The sequence below is a fragment of the Camelus ferus genome, chromosome 20 (genome assembly GCF_009834535.1).
Source record: "Camelus ferus isolate YT-003-E chromosome 20, BCGSAC_Cfer_1.0, whole genome shotgun sequence".
In the NCBI taxonomy this organism is placed as follows: domain Eukaryota; kingdom Metazoa; phylum Chordata; class Mammalia; order Artiodactyla; family Camelidae; genus Camelus; species Camelus ferus.
In genome coordinates, this window is record NC_045715.1 from 35180956 (window position 1) to 35198774 (window position 17819).

Here is a 17819-nt window from a genome sequence, read left to right on the forward strand (position 1 = left end):
TAATTGAAATCATTCTTTTTCTGGGCGAAATGAAATGTTGGATGCCTAAGGGGAATATGAAGGAAGTGGAAGCTCAAAGCCTGGCCTTCAGGAGTTCCTGCTCTGGGATAGCAGTTGTATGAAGCCGAATTTAGATCCCGCGTAGTTTAATGAGATGCAAGAGCGAGAAACTTAGCGCCTAGTTACAGTTAACTCACTCTCAGCCAACTGACGGTGCTCTTCCCTTTTGAAGACATTTGGAGGGTATTAAGATAAGCCTAGGAGGTGACAGGACTTTCTTGAGAGAAGATGTCCTAAGTATTCTTGACCACATTAGAGGTAACATACAGGGCTGTGAGGAACAGCTTGGGCTGGTCTATAGTCACCAGAAATCTTTATGATCTGATGAGCTGGGCAGGCAGGGGCCACAGGGGCTGCTCCAGGCCAGGCTGTCTCCAGGAAGACTGAGAAGCTGCCGCCCCCACCGCCGTGGTTAAGATCAGGCTGTGTGCTTAGCATGCACATGGCCCTGGGGTCAATCCCCAGTACCTCCATTAAAAATAAATAAACAAACCTAATTACCTCCCCAATAAATTAATTAAAAAGAAAAATTAATTAAAATGAAAATTTCAATTCTAAATAAATAAAGAAAAAGTCAAGAAAAGTCTTTTTTGCCAGAAACAGCTCATTTTGGAATCCTCTGATTTACCAGCAAGGACCAGCAGAGGTACTTTTCCATTGCAGAAGTCTCCACTGGATGCTGGGGGCAGAGGAAGGGAAGGGGGCTGGGAACCATACAGGTCAAACAAAGCATTAGGCTGGCCAAGTACTTTAAAGGTAGTTTTTAAAACTCGGGTTCGATTTAGAACCCATCTCCCCTTAGAGGTGTACTTTTATCTAGCGGTGTTTATCTAAAAAGCGCTTCTGGCTTACTATCACTCTTTACCTTCTCCATCTTTTGGGATGTCACGAGAAAAATAAGCCAGAAAACATCTTACGTATGCTGTGGTTATTTGGGAACATCCAAAGTAGTTGAATTCTCTGGAGGGGGTGAGTAATTGCAACTTTTCAGTGGATACTATGGTCCTTTGTGGAAGGGAGCACTGCGGCAGTGGGAATGGAGCTGCAAGCTGTCCTGACCTTGAATTTTCTCGTAACAACAAGTGCTTGTCTCTTCCCAAGACCAGATGATCTGTGCAACTTGCCCGGATAGCTTCTGGCTGGTACTGTGTCTTTTGTTCTCTGCAGGCCCCCTGGGGGCTTCAGCCTGCACTCTGGAGTTTAAAATCATCTTATTTGAATGCTGACTTGGTAGTGAGCTTATATAATTGGCTCTTAGACACCGAATAAGTTTAAATCTTAAAAGTGACACTTTTTGGACCTGGAGTCACCTTGTCTTAGGCTTGTGATTACATTCTTTTTTTTTTTTTTTTAACTTTGATTCAGAAATATCAAGTTGTTGGCCTTTAGTCTTCTCAGTTTACAGATGGCGCTACTGGTGCCAGAAGGATCGTGGTTTATTTTTAAGTATGTGATTCATTTAATTTGAGGAGAGTAGGATTTGGGCCTTCTGCCTTCCAGCTCACTTTGTCTCCAAGATCAATACAATTTCAAAGAAGAAAAAGTTGTCTTGTTTCCTAATGGTGTTTATCGTGGAGGTGCCTTGTTGATATTAATGACAGTGGATCTACTTCAGTGTAGCTTTGACTAATCAAAGTCTTCAGTTTAATATTTACTGACATATTCCACTTTGAAGAAAAAAAAACTCATCAAAACACAGGAAAATAAAGTTCTCTTTGAACTTTTACTTAAGAACAACTTCCCAATGAAGCCCTAGGTTCACCACAGACACCATCCAAACTTCTGGACCATTGGCACCTCCATTATCCAATCCATGTCATGATCACTGACATCCAGAAGGAGATAAAGGACCCAGACAGTTCTGAATTATCAAAATTCTATTCACTTACACTAACTGCTGCATTTTAGAATGACTTTCAGTAAATGAGGTTGAAACAGAAAGCATTTCCTGAATAGTGTAGACGTTCAGGGCACGTCCTCTGGAGTGAAGACTACCTGGGTCTGGGTTCTGGGTGCAGCGTTTCCTGGCTGGGTGACCTTGGGCATGAAACTTAACCTCCTTCCTCAACTGTACAACAGGAAAAAAGAAGAGATCCAATTTCATAGAGTTGTGAGGAATAACTGTGAGTTAATAACATGCAAAGAGTGGGGGAAAGGGTATAGCTCAAGTGGTAGAGCGCATGCTTAGCATGCATGAGGTCCTAGGTTCAACCCCCAGTACCTCCTTTAAAAATAAATAAATAAACCTAATTACCTCCCCCTAAAAAATAATTATAAAATAAATTTAAAATAAAAATAATTTAATATAGAAATAAATTCATAACAAAAAAGAAATTTAATATAAAAATAAATTTATAACAAAAAAAGAATTGAAAGCAGAGTCTGAAAGGCTTGAACACCTGTGTTCATAGCAGTGGTATTCACAAGAGCCAAAAGGTGGAAGCAACCTAAATGTACATTAGTGGATAAGTATATACACACTAGTGTGAAATATACCTACAGTGTGGTATAGACACACGGTGAAATACTATTCAGCCCTAAAGAGGAAGGAAATTCTGACACATGGTCTACAACATGGATGAACCCGGAGGACATTATGCTAAGTGAAATAAAAGAACAGATGTTGTATGATTCCACTTACATAAGGTATCTAGAGTAGGAAGTTCATACAGACAGAAAGTAGAAGGATGTTTGCCAGGGGCTGGAGGAAGGAGAGAATGGAGAATTGTTGTTTAACGGGTATGGAGTCTCAGTTTTGCAAGATGGAGCTGGATGGTAGTGATGGTTGCACAACAAGTGTGAACGTACTTAAAGCCACTGATGGGCTGTTCACTTAAAAAGAGTGAAATTTTATGTTAGGTGTATGTACCAGAATTTTTTTCTTTAAGCATGAGAAAGAAAATGATATATTAAGTCAAAAGGTATACAGAACTACAGAAAACCATAGAAAGAGTAAAGCAGAGGGGGGGGGCTCTAGATTGCTGGGGAGGGTGCGGATGCGGTTTTAGGTCAATAGGGCTGTTGGGAAGCCTCTGTCGACTGAAAGAAAATGCACGGCCTCAAAGTCATGAGTTATGTTTTATTCGGGGGCCTTAGTGGGGACTACAGCCCAGGAGTCAGCCTCTCAGAGAGCTCTGAGGAACTGTTCCGAAGAGGGAAGGGAGGAGTCAGGATAGATAGGAGTTTTTGCTGAAAAAAAAAAATAGTCAAACATCAAAGATGACCACTAACCTCAAAAAACAGACATCTCCTTACAAGAAACTGAATATATTTCCCTGTGCTATACAGTAGATCCTTGTTGTTTACCTGTTTCTATATACAGTAATGTGTATCTATGAATCCCAAAGTCATAGAAAATAAGAAATAAAAAAAGAAACAATCCAGATATCTCAACTTAATAATTTTAGTGCTTTTCTGTGTATCAGGAGATGCAAGAGTCTGTGCTCACTGAAATCATCCCTTAGATACACATCTTAACTATCTAGGGCCAGCATCCTGCTTTTCTCCTTCCTGAAGTCCCTCGGGGTTCACCGTGGGTGGGGATGGGTGGCTGATGACTCAGGGGCAGGCAACATTCGGTGCTGACCGGATCCACCTTGAGGAGGTGGGATTTGGGCGAGGCCTGGAAGGAGCTGTCTCTCAGGTGCTGTTATAATCAGGGCCCACAGGTGGTGTGTGGCGATGCCCAGGCAGTGATCACTGGGCGTATATCTGTAAAGCGCACGTGGGTGGGCAGCTGACGCTGAAACCGCAGATGTGGGCATTTCAGCTGAACTGCAAAAACAATCCAGGCATTCGGGTAGCACTGTGCACGGATTATGATCAAATGTCATCTGAGACCTGGGGTTCTGTTACAGTAAACATGGCCCTTTCCACGACCAGACTCCATAACCTCGAAACAATAGTCAGGAGTTTGATTTTTTTGTAGTGACACCTAAGTTTGCATGTTGTGGTTTAACCCTTTTCCAAGATGTGTCTTAAAATCCTTCATAAGACTAGGATTTTCAGGGCTTCTGCTGACCTTTCTGTCAACCCACAATAAGGCAGGGCAGCTCCACAAAACTTCTTTCAGTTTTTCTGTCCCTGGTAGGTCGTGTGGCATGGAATGGTGAGCTGCTTGCAAAAATCCTGTAACCAGGACATGTTCTATTACTTTTTTTTTTTACATTTTCTTTTTATTTTGTTTTGTTTTTTATTGAAGTACAGTCCGTTACAATGTGTCAGTTTCTGGTGTACAGCACAGTGTCCCAGTCATGCATATACATACATATGTTTGTTTTCATATTCTTTTTCAGTAAAGGTTGTTACAAGATGTTGACTATAGTTCCCCATGCTGTACAGAGAAAACGTGCTATTACTAACTGACGAGACCAGTATAGACAGGTATCAGCTTGCTATCATTTAAGCCAGGACTCTGGACTCTTGAAGATGTATGGAGGTTTTGCAGCGTTGGATTCTTGAACTGGTTTTTCCACATCTCATTTTTTTAGCCTTTTCCATGTCTAATCAAAAAAAAAAAAAAAGGACAATGAGCCTGAGTCAGAATCTACTCCAGAATCAGGAAGAAGCCCGTCACCACACCCCCACCTCCACCGCCCTGAACTTGGAGGGGAGGTGAACATCTGTAGTGGGGGCGGGCACCTTGGCCCCATCCCAGTCCTGTCCCCGGCCAGGATTCTGAAGCCACATTCGTGGCCACAGAAGACACATAGGCTTTTGTGACTCTCTCCCCAGGCACAGGTCACAGGGACGAGGTGGAGGGAGGAGGAACTGATTTCCTCTCTGAGGCTTGTCTACACCATGAGCATTGACTGAAAAAGCACAGCTCCAGGCTCAGAAATTCTCCCCCCACCCTACTCCTGCGCTGTGTTTTGGTAACACTCTTATCTGCCTCATGTTTGATTTTTGCTTTTCATTCTGAACAACATTCTGGTGGAAGTGTTGGCATAAATGTAGTATCCTGGATGCTTTGAAGAGAGGAAGAGTGTTTTCCCTGATTTTTACACATAAGCAGCCACCTGCAGGGATTTAGCCCCCAGGGGGTTATCCAGCTCAGAGGGTTCCCTCCTCCAACCCCGTACCTCTAGTTTCTCCCAACACAGAGTGGGGGTGATAGAGACAGGTTTCCTTCGCCCTTGGGGTGAGAGGATGATGCCTGGGCACGGAGCAGCCTCTCCGTATATACTGTTGTCATTCGATGTGTGTCATCAGATGGTGATAGCAGGACGTAGTAGCCAAAGAAGGAAGGAAAGCTCAGTGGACCCAACGTTCACTCCCTGAGGGTCCACTCTGGGCAAGTCTACCTGCCAGGCTCTCAGTGTTGGGAGAGGGGATTTAATGCCACGTGAGACAGTGCTTGCCCGTCAGGCCTGCTTGGGATATGAGAACCCAGACAATGACAGGGCAAAGTTCTGTGTGATGACATCATTTTATGACACAAACTGCAAGCTGCAGGGGAAGGGATGGAGGAGGATATTGCTTTGGGTGGATCAGAATCAGCCTCCGGGAGGTGCCTTCAGGGATGGGTAAGGGTTTCTGAGGGAGAGATGGGGAGAAAGCCCTTCCAAGTAAAGGGAGCAGCCTGGGCCAGGACCCGAAGAGGAACCCCCTCCCAGGCACACAGCCGAGAAGACCACACGGCAGCCTTGTCTGTCGTAGCAAATAATGGGAAAGACCTGCATGTCCATCCGTAGGAGGACGGACAGGTAGATTGTGGCATGTGGAAAATACCCAGCAGAGAAAAATGAATGAGCTAGAGAATCAGGTAGTCACTGATCAGGAGAAAACCAAACATTCAATGAAAGAAAGAAGGTTAGGTGCAAAATTCCTATAAAGATTAAAAATCTCCTAAACAATAGATATAGTTTATGGAATTTTAAAGTTTTATGATTTTTAATTATATTATTACGTGTAGTTATATAATTTTAATTTAAAAAATTTGGGGGGGTAATTAGGTTTATTTATTTTAATGGAGGTACTGAGGATTGAACCCAGGTCCTTGGGCACGCTAGGCATGCACTCTACCACTGAGCTATACCCTCCCAACTTACATAATTTTAGAGTCTCAGAATGTTTTTGTGTGAAAACATTAGTGGGAATGAAAGACGCCAAATTCAGCGTATAGTGGAGGCTCCTGGGGAGGGAGGGAGGGAAGGAATGAGTGATCATGGGAGACGAGGTCTCAGTTACCTGCTTTCTAGACACGGATGACACGTACATACGTGCGTACACACAGTCACACACATACACATGTCCATACACACATATTTATACACACACATATATTTAAATCTGAAGTCCATACGACCTACGGTTTGACAAGCAATTGTTTCTTGTATCCTCTTGTATACTTTTCTGTATACCTGCAGCATTTTGTCATTTCAAACTGAAAGAAAAAGTCACAGGGCACGTTCAGGGAGCGAATGGTTTAGAGCAGTGGTTTTCAGACATTAACACGCCCCTTAGGAAGATATATATTTTATTTTAGGAACCAGGAGTTTCATAACAGTACTTATCCTTAATGTGTGGGCTGCACCCTGAGGTATATGATACATCTTTAAAATAAGCAGCTAATTAGTACTACAGAGACTTGAGAGTCCAGATCCCAGGGCTGGGTGAGGGGTGGGGTACCTGATCACATATGGCATGTGGGAAGATGGCATTTTGGGGGGACACTAGTTACTTTTGTACTGCATGAAAATACTTTTGCGATGCTGAGGATGCGGGTCAGGCCAGGGCAGGGAAGACATGGACCTGCAGTCTCTGGAATGTGAGCTTTAGTTGGCAGGGAGGAGGGTGGCTTTGGGGCATGTCCTCATCAGACCTGAACTTCAGCCAAATCAAATAAGGTGGAACTGCAGCAGGGGATTAGCGGATGCAGGGTGGGTTAGGAGGGTGTCACTGGGGTCTCGCTGGGACACTGCAGGCTTGCAGGGGAGTGAGACAAGGAATATGCTGCAATAAAAAAAGAAAAGATTTAATGACTGGAATATGAGGGAAGGAGGAAAAGGAGAAATTTCACTTTGATGTCAAGGCTTGGTGACCAGGAGATTGGTTGCACTGGTAACAGAATGAGGCTCAGCTGAGGTTTGTTTATATTTTTTTAATTGAAGTATGGTCAGTTTACAATGTTGTGTTAGTTTCTAGTGTACAGCATAGTGGTTCAGCTATAAATATAAATATATATATATATTCCTTTTCATATTCTTTTTCATTATAGGCTGTTACAAGTTATTGAATATAGTTCCCTGTGCTGTACATAGGACCTTGTTGTTTATCTATTTTATACACAGTAGCATGTATCTGCAAACCCCGGGCTCCCAATTTATCCCTCCACGCCCCAGTAGAGGTTTGGTTTGAAACCCAAAGGTGAAGGTGCGATGGGACATCCAGACAGAGCAAAGTCCTGTTGAGGTTAAAAGGCATGGATTCAACATGGTCTCATGTTTGATGACTTTCTCTAGCCGTACATGGTACCTGGTGAGGGAAAAATAGAAGTCAGATGTCATCAAGGCGGGGCTAGGTGGAGGGTGGGGAGAGCTCCTGGGTAGAAGTGAAGTGGCTGGCGTGCTGGGGCCAAGTGAGGCCAGTGGACCAAGACAGAAGGAGGGTTGGAGGACCGGAGGTTATGAGGAGCCCAGAGCGTGTGAGCAGGTGTGAGGACATAGTCCAGGTGGAAATCTGGGGTGTTGTGATCAGGAAGGAGGAACTTCCAATCTGAGATCCTGGAGCTAAAGTAATCCTGAGTGAGAAACCACCACCACCAGGTAGAAGTTGCAGGTGAGGCCGGCGGGCTGTTAATACAATGGGGATGGAGACCAGACCAGTTGTTGTTCTGAACTGAATAATCAACTTTTCCAATGAAACTCCTCCCTAGAAGAACTAAGGATTTTTAACCAGATTGGATCCTGATGATGAGTTTCTACCTCAAATTGTAGAAAAGGCCAAGCGGAGAGGGGTCTTCAAGGGTTCCCTTAGGAGAACCTCACGGAATGTCCTGGCGGGGGGGCTCTGGACAACACACCTAGACCTCGCAGTGGGAGCTCAGAGGCACACAGGCACCCACCCACTTCTGATCCAGCTCTTCCTGCTCTGTTCATGTTTGATGGACGTTCCTTCTCGGAGACCTAGGTGACTGGGCTTTTGGGACCCAGAAGTCAGAAGGTGTGCCCATACCTTAGGGTTGATTCGGTTCAGAGCTCTGAATAGGTCACTTCAGTTCTCTATGACTCTGTTATTCTCACAATCAAGTAACACAAGCTAAACAAAATCTTTAAATGTCATGAGTGACTTCCTTGTGTGACTCAATGAATTTCACAATTTAATGTAAAGAAGATGCGTGTACAGCCAGTTATGACACGAGGCTAAAGAAATGTAACAGGATGTGATTAATTCTGCTTGAGGCTGTTGCTAAACTTCACAGAAGAGGTTATATCTGAGCCAGAATCCAAGAGGGAGGTAGGGTTTGCCAGGCAATAGAGGGGTACTTGGCGATGCAAAGTGTGTGGCTCATTCAGGGAACCAGGACAGTCTGTCCTGCCTTTTTCTATGCAACGAGAATAAAAAACTAGGTCTCCTAACTCCTGCCCCAGTGTTCTTTTACTTTGTTTATTTTTCTGCCTGGCCTCTCTTTCCTGCATCTTTTCTTGGGGACAAAAGTACCAGTGATTGGAGGAGATAGACTAAAGGTCAGCTGATGATTGGAAATCCGGTGAACAGTTTAAATATTGTGATGGCTTCCTCCCGAGTGGATGAACCACACAGAGATAAACAACTTCCAACTCAGGTGTTGTTCCCCGTTGAAAAACAGCTTACATTTGCATGATCTAAAATCTCACCAGTTCTTACCTTTAGAAGCAAAGAGGGCCAAAGGAGAGTCCTCTTCTGCTTTGCATTTGAACAATCATCCATTGACACCTTTTTTGATAATTGCTGATAGGAGGAATAAGGGAGGGATAAGTCAGTGTTTCTGTCTCCGGGAGCTTGCAACCCAGTCGGCAGGAGAGACAGGGCTCTCTGTGCACACAGAAGGGAAAAAGCATGCAAGTCCGGATGCTGCTTACCGAAATGTGCAGAATAGTTGGGTGACTTTCTGGGAGAACAGAAATCAAGATGGCCTGGAGGAAACTTTGTGGCCAATGTGGAGCTGAACTAAGGCCTTGAGGATGTCTAAAGAGAAACTGAGATGCTGTACACCAGAAATTGACACAATGTTGTAAACTGACTATATGTCAATAAATACACATATACAAAAAAAAGAGAGAGAGAGAGAGAGAAACTGAGAATGAAGTGACTTGCTTGATTCTTGGTAGCAAATAAAAAGCCCAGGTCTTGGGACCACCAGGAGGGTGGGTAATCAGCTGCAAAAGGGTTAACGTCAAATGGCTAAGAAACCCCGCATTCCTGACACAGCATGCTGCACAGACTAGGCTTCATTCGCTGTCAGATTCTTCTGCTGTGGAAAGTGCATTTCCAAGATTGATTTCCCGCCCGTGGCAATCTGCAGCTCTCTTCAGGGTTCACCCGGGCTGGCCTGGGTCCCGGCAGGTTTGCGGATGGGTCATGAAGCTTCCTGTAGGTGAGAGGCTGCCGGAATGAAGCCAGACCTCGCCTAACGAAGCAAGTGGTTACACTGCAGTGGAAAGTCCTGGGAAGCTCTTGTCCCCAGGCTTCAATTAACAGGCATTTCAGACAGCAAAGCTTACCTTTACCCAAACAAGCAGTCTCGGAAGGAAAATGATCATCACAGCCAGCCACCCTGTCGGTTGACCTCTGACTGCTCAACGCGTCCTGAACTGTTCCCAGCTCCTCCCTGTTCTCCCACTAGAATTAAACATAGAATAGATGCTGTTTATTGCGTGGGGAAGGTGCAGTCTGGGTCTGGTGTGATGCATTTTGAAAACTACAGTAGAGTGTATTCTCAGCAGGCACAAGGTCCTGGGTTCAATCCCCAGTACCTCCATTAAGAAAATAATAAATGTAATCCTCCCCCCGCACCCCCAAAAAAACCCCCCCCCAAAAAATAGAAAAAAGTATCTGCTCAAGTGAGATGATTAGCTGGGATGTAGGAAGGATGGGAAGTAACAATGAAGAAAATGCAGGAATCCCAGCTAGAGAGTTCCAGCCTTAGATAGAGAAAAAGACATCTTCCCCAGCGCACAGCTGCCACTTAAGGATGCCATTTCTTCTCCTAATAATATTAGGGGGAGCTACCTAGGAAAAGATCCAGAGGTGGAGGGGTCCCTGAGCCCAGGAGGTGACGGGTTCCTGGCATATCTGTGGCACACAGGTGTACCTCACCTTTCTGATCACCAGGGTTCAGCCAGGTGCCCACAAGCTCAGGGATCGAAGCCCTGATTAAAGCCATTTGGGTTTCCGCGGGAAAAGTCTTTTGACAATACTGGGTGTGCTGGCTTTTCCAAGCTGAGACAACATGATTGCTGCCCTAACAGTAGGTGTTACATGTTGTCTTTTCACCCTCCCACCTCCTTCCCCCATAACCATTAGCTTATATTATGGCAAGGATAGTTAAGTTACTCATGCAGACAGAACTGTTGCCTGAATATTGCGGCCATCAAGCCATAAGCCTCTGCAGCCGCCTCCGCCCCTCCCCCCATATCGGTGTGCCCCGAGGAAATTCAGGATGGAGAAAAACAGGATACCGGCTCTAGATGGTTAAGATGTATATCTAAGGAATGACTTCAATGAGCCCAGACTCTTGCATCTTCCCATGCACAAAAGGGCACTAAAATCATTAAGTTAAGATGGCTGTTTTGTGATTAGCAATAATCTTTTCATGTTTGACTACATGGGTTTTTTCTCCCCGAGCAAAAATTCCTATATATCCTGGCTCCTCCCTACCTCTTTGGAGCAGACCCTCAGAGCTATCTGAGAGGCTGTCCCCCGGGCTGTAATTCTCAGAAAGGTCCCCGAATAAAAAGGTTGTGTGTTTTTCCTCTGTCAGCACTCCTGACCATAATTTTTTTAGCCTGATATGCTAACTAGTCGAGCTCAAAATCCATGGGATAATACAAGTAAGTATACATTTCTTCATAACGCTGGGGTGTTCTGGCAGGGAGGAGGATGTCTCAATATCCACTGTAGTAATTAATCACTCTTTACCAAGTTTTTACATATTTACATCAACCATTCCTATTTGTAGAATAATAGCGATAACCTCATTTTTCCAATTACAAAATAAGTAAATATTCATCGTTAAAAGTGCTTGCAATGATAGTGTCTACTCCAGAAAACAGTCTAATTCCCCCATAATGCCACCACTTGGCAATATCTGTATTAATGTTCTGGTTACATGCAATTCTATACCTTTTCCGTGCCATAGGAGTGTATCATTATAAAAGTGGGATGCATACTTTTAATTTGCATTTTCCTTGTAACAATGTCTTTCCACCGTGTATTTATTCAGCAAATCTTTGCTGAGCACCTACTATGTGCTGGTCAGTTACTGTTCTTAGTGCCAGGGAGACAGCAGTGAGTGACAACAGAGCACACACATGTATCACACTGCGTCTCTATAACAAGTGTAATATACCTGCATAATTATTATTTTTTATTTCAATTTTTTTGTTATGAAATTATCTAGGAAAGGCATGCTAAAGTATCTCATTGTAATTATGGTTTTGTCAAATTTCTCCCATTTTTTATAATGGAATTTATATATCTTGGTATATTGTGGGTTTTTTGGCTCTTTTTTTGGTCCTTTTTAATTGAAGTATAGTCAGTTTACAATGTTGTGCCAATTGCTGGTGTACAGCACAGTGCTTCAGTCATACATGAATTTACTTATATTTGTTTTCATACCTGCATAATTGTTTTAGTGGGTGCATAATATTCTATTGTACAGATTCATCGTGATTAAATCAGATCTCCCGTTTGTGGGTATCGAAATGCTATTTATTTGTTAGGTTTTCTTAAATAAGGAGTGGATATGCATTGACCGTTAGTGAATCTGAATCCACTTAAAAATTCTTTCCGCTGATAATGGGACTCTTCTGGGAGTGCTGCTCTTTAAAATACAACTTTATAAACAATGATAGGATACTTGGCAGATGCAGCTGCAAAGATCAGTGTGGGCCCTGCGGCCTCTCACGGGGTGGATGACGGCAGAGGTCCCGGGGCGTCTGAGGCCACGGCTGCCCCACCTCTGGCCCCAGTTAGACCAAAGGCTGCTCACAGAGCCGCTCCCGGCCTCGCAAATGGGCACCACGCTGGCATTTTGGCTGCTGTCATTCTCGGTCCATTTATGGTTATGCAGTGTTGCGTGAGGCTGGGCTTCTTTGGGCTCCGGAAGCATTTCTTCTGCCCTCTTTGATGGCAGTTGCTGCTCTTTTGTTCCCTGTCCAACAACCAGCAGGCCACCTTCCTGCCATCTGTGCGAGGCCCACACACAGTGACACGAGGGATGTCAGAGGATCTGTTTGGCGGTGGTTTCGGCACACAGCTCCGTCGTCAGCACAATGCAGAACAGAGCCCAGATGAGTTATAGAATTTCACAGCATTAGAACCTGTAGAGGTTACATGCTCATTTCATGCACAAGGACGTGGAAGTGCACCTAAGGAAGTCGAGTGACTTGCCTCAGGTCCCACAGTTCATGGTAGAGCCAGGACTGCTAATTCCTCGCCCAGTGCTTCTCCAGGGAATCAGCTATTCCAGGTCTGTGACTAGTGCACGTGGGGCCCTTGTAGTAAATCCGGGAACACCATTGCTTTGGCCTCCAGATACAATGTCATCAGTTCCCCAAATATGGAGCTTTTAATTTTTTTAGATGGCATACTACAGATATAAAACTCTTAACTTTGTTAATAGCTTTAAAGGAGTACCCAAGATAAAACTTTTAAGATTGGACCCCTAAACAGTCCAAGGCTTGATGTCACATTTTATAACACTTTCTTGTAAACGTTAATGGAGCTCATTGTGTCGATATTGTACTCAATAAATAGGACTTTTAATTCCAACCCCATTATAATCTAAACGCAATTAAAACTGTAAAGCAGTTGGGGGAGGTATTATGAAAAATCCCAGAAATGTAACCAAATATATTAAATTCCTTTTCAGTTTTCAAAGATTGTATTAAAATCAGTTATAAGGTAGGAAAAAAATATGTATTAATAAACTATAATCTTTCTATGAGTTCTTTAGCTCAGATATTACTAGTACTTAAATGTGCATAGTTTGCCATTTCAAAGTACCGTTCAGCTCCTGCCCATTTCGTTGTTATCTACTCTCTTTTTTGACCGAGAGAAAGACAGGAAACCATCTCCTCCCACCCACCCTTTTATAGGAAAATTTATAAGTAGTTGAATGTGTGGGGCTCGACCACACAGCTCATCGAGCAGAGCAAACATGAACAGCCAGACTTCCCAACCTGCAAAGCATGATTTTTTTTTTTTCTACAACCTTGCAGAACAGAAGGAAGTTGGTACCGTATGTCTGGGCCTAAAGAACTACTCGTGCAGAAAGTCATTATTAGGTGTATGATGATTTTATATGCCGTGTGCCATTTTAGACCTGGGAACTTGCGTGCCACACAGCCCCTGCCCCTGAGGAGCTGGCCAGCATCACCAAGGACCAGGGCCCCAGGACAGAAGAAGTAGAGGCCAGGGTGGGCGGGAGCTGGGGCGCCCTCGTCCGGCCTCGGGGTTAGGAGAGCTGGCTGGGCAGAGCTGGCTCCTGGGCAGGGAGTGGATGAACCAGGCTGTCAGACAAGGGCGATCCAGATCAAGTGTTGCGCTTTTGAAAAGCTCCCGGGGTGAAGATCCAGGCTGACGTTCCAGGCCATCAGAGTGGCGGGGGTGTGGGCTCCAGGAGAGGAGACTGGAATGGGAAGTGGGAAAGAGGTCTGCAGAAGAAGGGCCTGTTTGCACGTTAGGATTAGGATTAGGACTAGAGTTTGTGTCGTAAACAATGAGCCACTGAGGGGTTTGAGGAGGGGTGTGGTGACCGCATCTCTGAAGTGGTTTGGAGGACAGAGTGAGAGTTTGAGGATGCCAGGCAGGGGGAACCACCATGTGGGGAGGAAAGTTCTGAGAGTGCCATGTTCGTCAGCACAAGTTCACTTTGGAAGGCCCGGATCAGGGGAGAGCAGTAGAGACGGAAAGGACCAGTGGATTCCAGAAACCCTGAGATAAAATCAGCAGGCCTCTGTGACTGATGAGATGCAGGGAAGCCGTCAGGTCTGGGCTGAAGGAGGCGTCTGCAGAGGCTGCCTTTGAAGTGCCCGTGGGATATGCATCTGGACAAGTCCAGAGCTGCTGGATACTGGAATCCAAATTCAGGGAAGATCTGGCTGGAGGCACAGATTTGGGCATCATCTGATCCAGGTGCTGGCTGAAGCCAAGGCATGGGAAGCAGTGCCTGTGCGAGAGGTGTCAGGTGCAAAAGAGGGGGCAGATGGTGGAGCCCAGGGCACAGGCACCGCAGTGACAGGGTGATGGGAGAAGGAGACTGAGGCAGGGCCACATAGGGCAGTGTCACTGAGGCCACAAGAGGCAGCCTTTGTCTGCAGCATGAATCCCCCGAGCTCAGGTGACATGAGGACTGAACAGGTTAAAACTCCAGGGATGAGGGGTGGGGGGAGAGCTCAGTGGTAGAGCGTGTACTTAGCATTTGCAAGGTCCTGGGTTCAATCCCCAGTACCTCCATTAAATTTTTTGTAGTAAAAATAAATACATAGATAAATAAAAATAAAATGATGTAAGAAGTTGAAAGTGGCAAAAAAAAAAAAAAAAAAAAGAACAATGCTAAAACTCCAGGGATGAGAACTCCCCTCTTCCTTCCTTGGCATCAAATCTAAACTCATTTCACCAATGCCGGGGCCTCCAGCCCACTCGCTTCCTCTTTACTCCCCAACGAGCCCTCTGCTCGTGGGTGCCCGGAGGCCACACCACCCTGTGTCATATCCTGCCCGTCTCCCGGAGGCCCGCTCCTCACCTTCACTTGTCTGAGTCCTGTCCTTCCAGGCCTAACGCTGGCCCTGTCCCCACTGCCGGCCCAGCTGCCCCGAGCAGCCCTGCTCCCTAGAGGCCTGTTTGTATTTGTCTCCACTTAATGCTCCATTATGTGCTGTCTGGTGGTGGTGGCTGTTGATTCATGAAGCTTGACTCTTCTTGAAGCTGCCTGAGGTCTGTGGTCTTATTTTATTCTTCCTCTGTGGCCTCGGTAGCCTGGAATCCTGTTGAAGAGACCATCCTTGCTCTGAAAGAGCTCTCTGGTTGATCCAGATTGTCAAGACTTGAGCTTATCCGGTGCAAGGAAGCTTCACATTTCCTCCGTCTCAGCTCAGAGTTGGAGGGTGCCCCACGCAAGGGAGATCGAAGGGTACCATCTTGGTGGACTGAGGGTGGAGTGCGTGGGGGCAGAGGCCAGGAATGACAGAGGGGCCCGGAGACCGAGCGGCCCCCTGGGGAAGGCTGGGGAGGGGAGTGGCGGGGAGCGTGTGTGCTTGCACCAACAAGGTGATGGCAGGATGTGGCTTCCTCCGAAGCCTGCTCTCAGACTGTATAGCTGGTCCTTCGAGGCCTGCCCACTCCAGCTTGCTGAGGTTAAGGCCTGTCTGAGGGGTTGGTGGGTCGACCTCACTGGACAGCGACTTCTGAGGCTCAAGATGACAAGAGAATTAGAACTCTTTACCGTCGTGCGGCCGTGGGAGCTGCCCTTGGATGAAGGGAGAATTCGGGCAGGGAAGAGGGGGTCCATAACAAAGAACAGAGAAATAATCCCCTCACTTACTGACCAGTAGTTGCGAATTTTTCGTGACCCTGGGCTTCCAAAGGGAAAATTAGGTCCTTTTCACCCTGGGATAGAGGACTTACGTCTTTCTAGCACCCTCCTTGCTGAGGGAGGTAAAGGGTCATGCCCCGAGTTGGAGGTCACGGTGCTCGCATCCCTGGAACTCAGGCCCTCGTGGGTGTGGGCTCCGTGCCCCAGGGCACCGAGTTACTAAGGAGCCCCCAAGACTCATGCGGCTGCATTTTAAAGACCCCTGAAAAAGGAGGCCTTCACCTGTAACTGGAATGATGATTCTTCTTGTGCCCCTCTTCCTCTGAAGCTAAAAGTTAATATCCTTTTGGTCACGTACCTCTCCGCTTCTTAGTTCTATAAACCTCTTCCTGGCTTATTTTCCACAAGTAGGAGAGCAGTGGAAATAATTCTCTGAAAAGGACGCGTCGACATAAAGCCATGAGGTCAGGCTGGCGAGGGGAGGGGGCCAGAGGAGCTCTTCAGGGCCGGCCGAGCTCCCTAATGGGACTCTGGAGACCAGCCACAGGCAGTATCGTGGTCTGTCTGTTCTCCCTCTGAACAGAGAGGCTCGCTGGTTCCCAGGTCTGAACTGTGCTCAGTTCCAAGCACCAGACATCCATCTTTGGAAATTCAGCTGTCTCGCCGTTTCATAAGGACCTACGGTTGCTATGAGAGCCCCATTTCAGAGGACAGAAAGGTGAGCAGAATTGTGCAGTCATGTGTTACCTCTCCCCGGATACAGAATTCTCTCTGATTGATTTGGGTGCCCAGAGGTGATGGGAACACCCTTGACCTGGGACGGCTGCAAGGCGGAGCATAGCGGGGAGCCTCTTCAGGGATTCTCATGTCCCCAGTGACTCACCTCTGTTCTTCTCAGTCGGAAAACCAGACTGATATTTCCATCTGACTTCCCTCTCTGCTTCACAAGACACGGCAGAAGCCTGTGTCTAGAGCACAGAGCCTTTTAGTTCCCAACAAGCCCCAAGGAGCCCAGCGCCCCTAGATCATCGTTTCTCAGCCAACAGCAACAGGGTAACTGGAAATGCCGTCCCTTGTCCCAGGCCCAGCCCTGCAGTGGGTCCATCTGATCCCAACTCCCCTGTCCCCTCCCTCACTCCTGCTGGGCCTTGTCACCAACTACCACCGAGGTTAGTTGGAGGTGTCACTGTGCAGAACTTAACCCTCAGGCTCTAGGATCCCCCTGCTGGCGGATAGTGGAAGCACTGCTTAGCCTTTCCTCTTCCCCTCCCCCCCCTTTTTTGTTTTTAAATGTATTAAGGTATTCTGATGACATTTTCTTTCTCTCTCCCACTCCCTCTCTTTCTGTCTTTCTGTCTGACCCTGCAGTCCTTTACTAAGTAAGTTTCTTTTGCTGTCTTTAATTCCTCTATGGGCACCGTTCCTGGTTGGGGACCACTGGTGGCTGCTGGCTAAACACAGGTCTCAGTACTGGGGTACAGAGGCTGCTGTGAAAGGAGGTACCGGGTCTAGAGGGGCATTGGGTCCTCTGCTCACCAACCACCCCTGCCTCCCACACCAGAGATGTCATGATAATGGCAACATAGTGTGCTTTGCTGACTTGGGACCAAGCCCTGTGTCAAACGCTCTTCAAGCATTACACCACACAGTCCTTGCGTCATTAGCCCTGCTTCCCAGATGACAGAAGCCAGACTGGAGCTCCAGGCTTGTGGATGGGACTCCAGGCCGTAGCTCGGGTCTCTGGAGTCAGGGTCCTCCTCCTGGCCACACAAGTGTGACCTCCTCGGGCGCCCCCAGGCTTTGCAGGCTGTATCTTAGCATGAGTTCTTGGACCTTGTTCTCTGCCTGGACATCTTTTACCTACCACCCCCTGCCCAACCTCCTTCCCCATCTTCTCTTGGGAATGCTGACTGTTCCTTAAGACTTAGTTCAGGGGCCCCTTGGAGAAACCTGCACACCCTCCCTCCCGCTTTCCATGCTGGTTTTTTGCAGAGACCCTGAGAACCAGTGGTCTATTGGC

The 17819-nt window shown here is 46.4% G+C and overlaps 3 protein-coding genes and 1 long non-coding RNA gene across 14 annotated transcripts in view; 3 read left to right on the forward strand and 1 right to left on the reverse strand.

Moving 5' to 3' along the window:
• LOC102524332 (10 kDa heat shock protein, mitochondrial-like) overlaps positions 1–5699 on the forward strand; it is a 29335-nt gene extending 23636 nt beyond the window's left edge. Inside the window, exon 3 of the transcript XR_004313656.1 lies at positions 5689–5699. The gene's annotated coding sequence lies outside the window, so the exon portion shown is untranslated. The remainder of the gene's footprint in view (positions 1–5688) is intronic.
• The window catches only part of PAQR8 (progestin and adipoQ receptor family member 8), a 101771-nt gene that overhangs the window by 76002 nt on the left and 7950 nt on the right, over positions 1–17819 (forward strand). The window lies entirely within an intron of this gene.
• The window catches only part of EFHC1 (EF-hand domain containing 1), a 107827-nt gene that overhangs the window by 16714 nt on the left and 73294 nt on the right, over positions 1–17819 (forward strand). The window lies entirely within an intron of this gene.
• LOC116658317 lies at positions 214–6372 on the reverse strand. The gene is made up of 3 exons (XR_004313657.1): positions 6107–6372; positions 3306–3310; positions 214–223 (listed from the first exon to the last, which is right to left on the reverse strand). It is a non-coding gene; the product is annotated as an uncharacterized LOC116658317 (long non-coding RNA).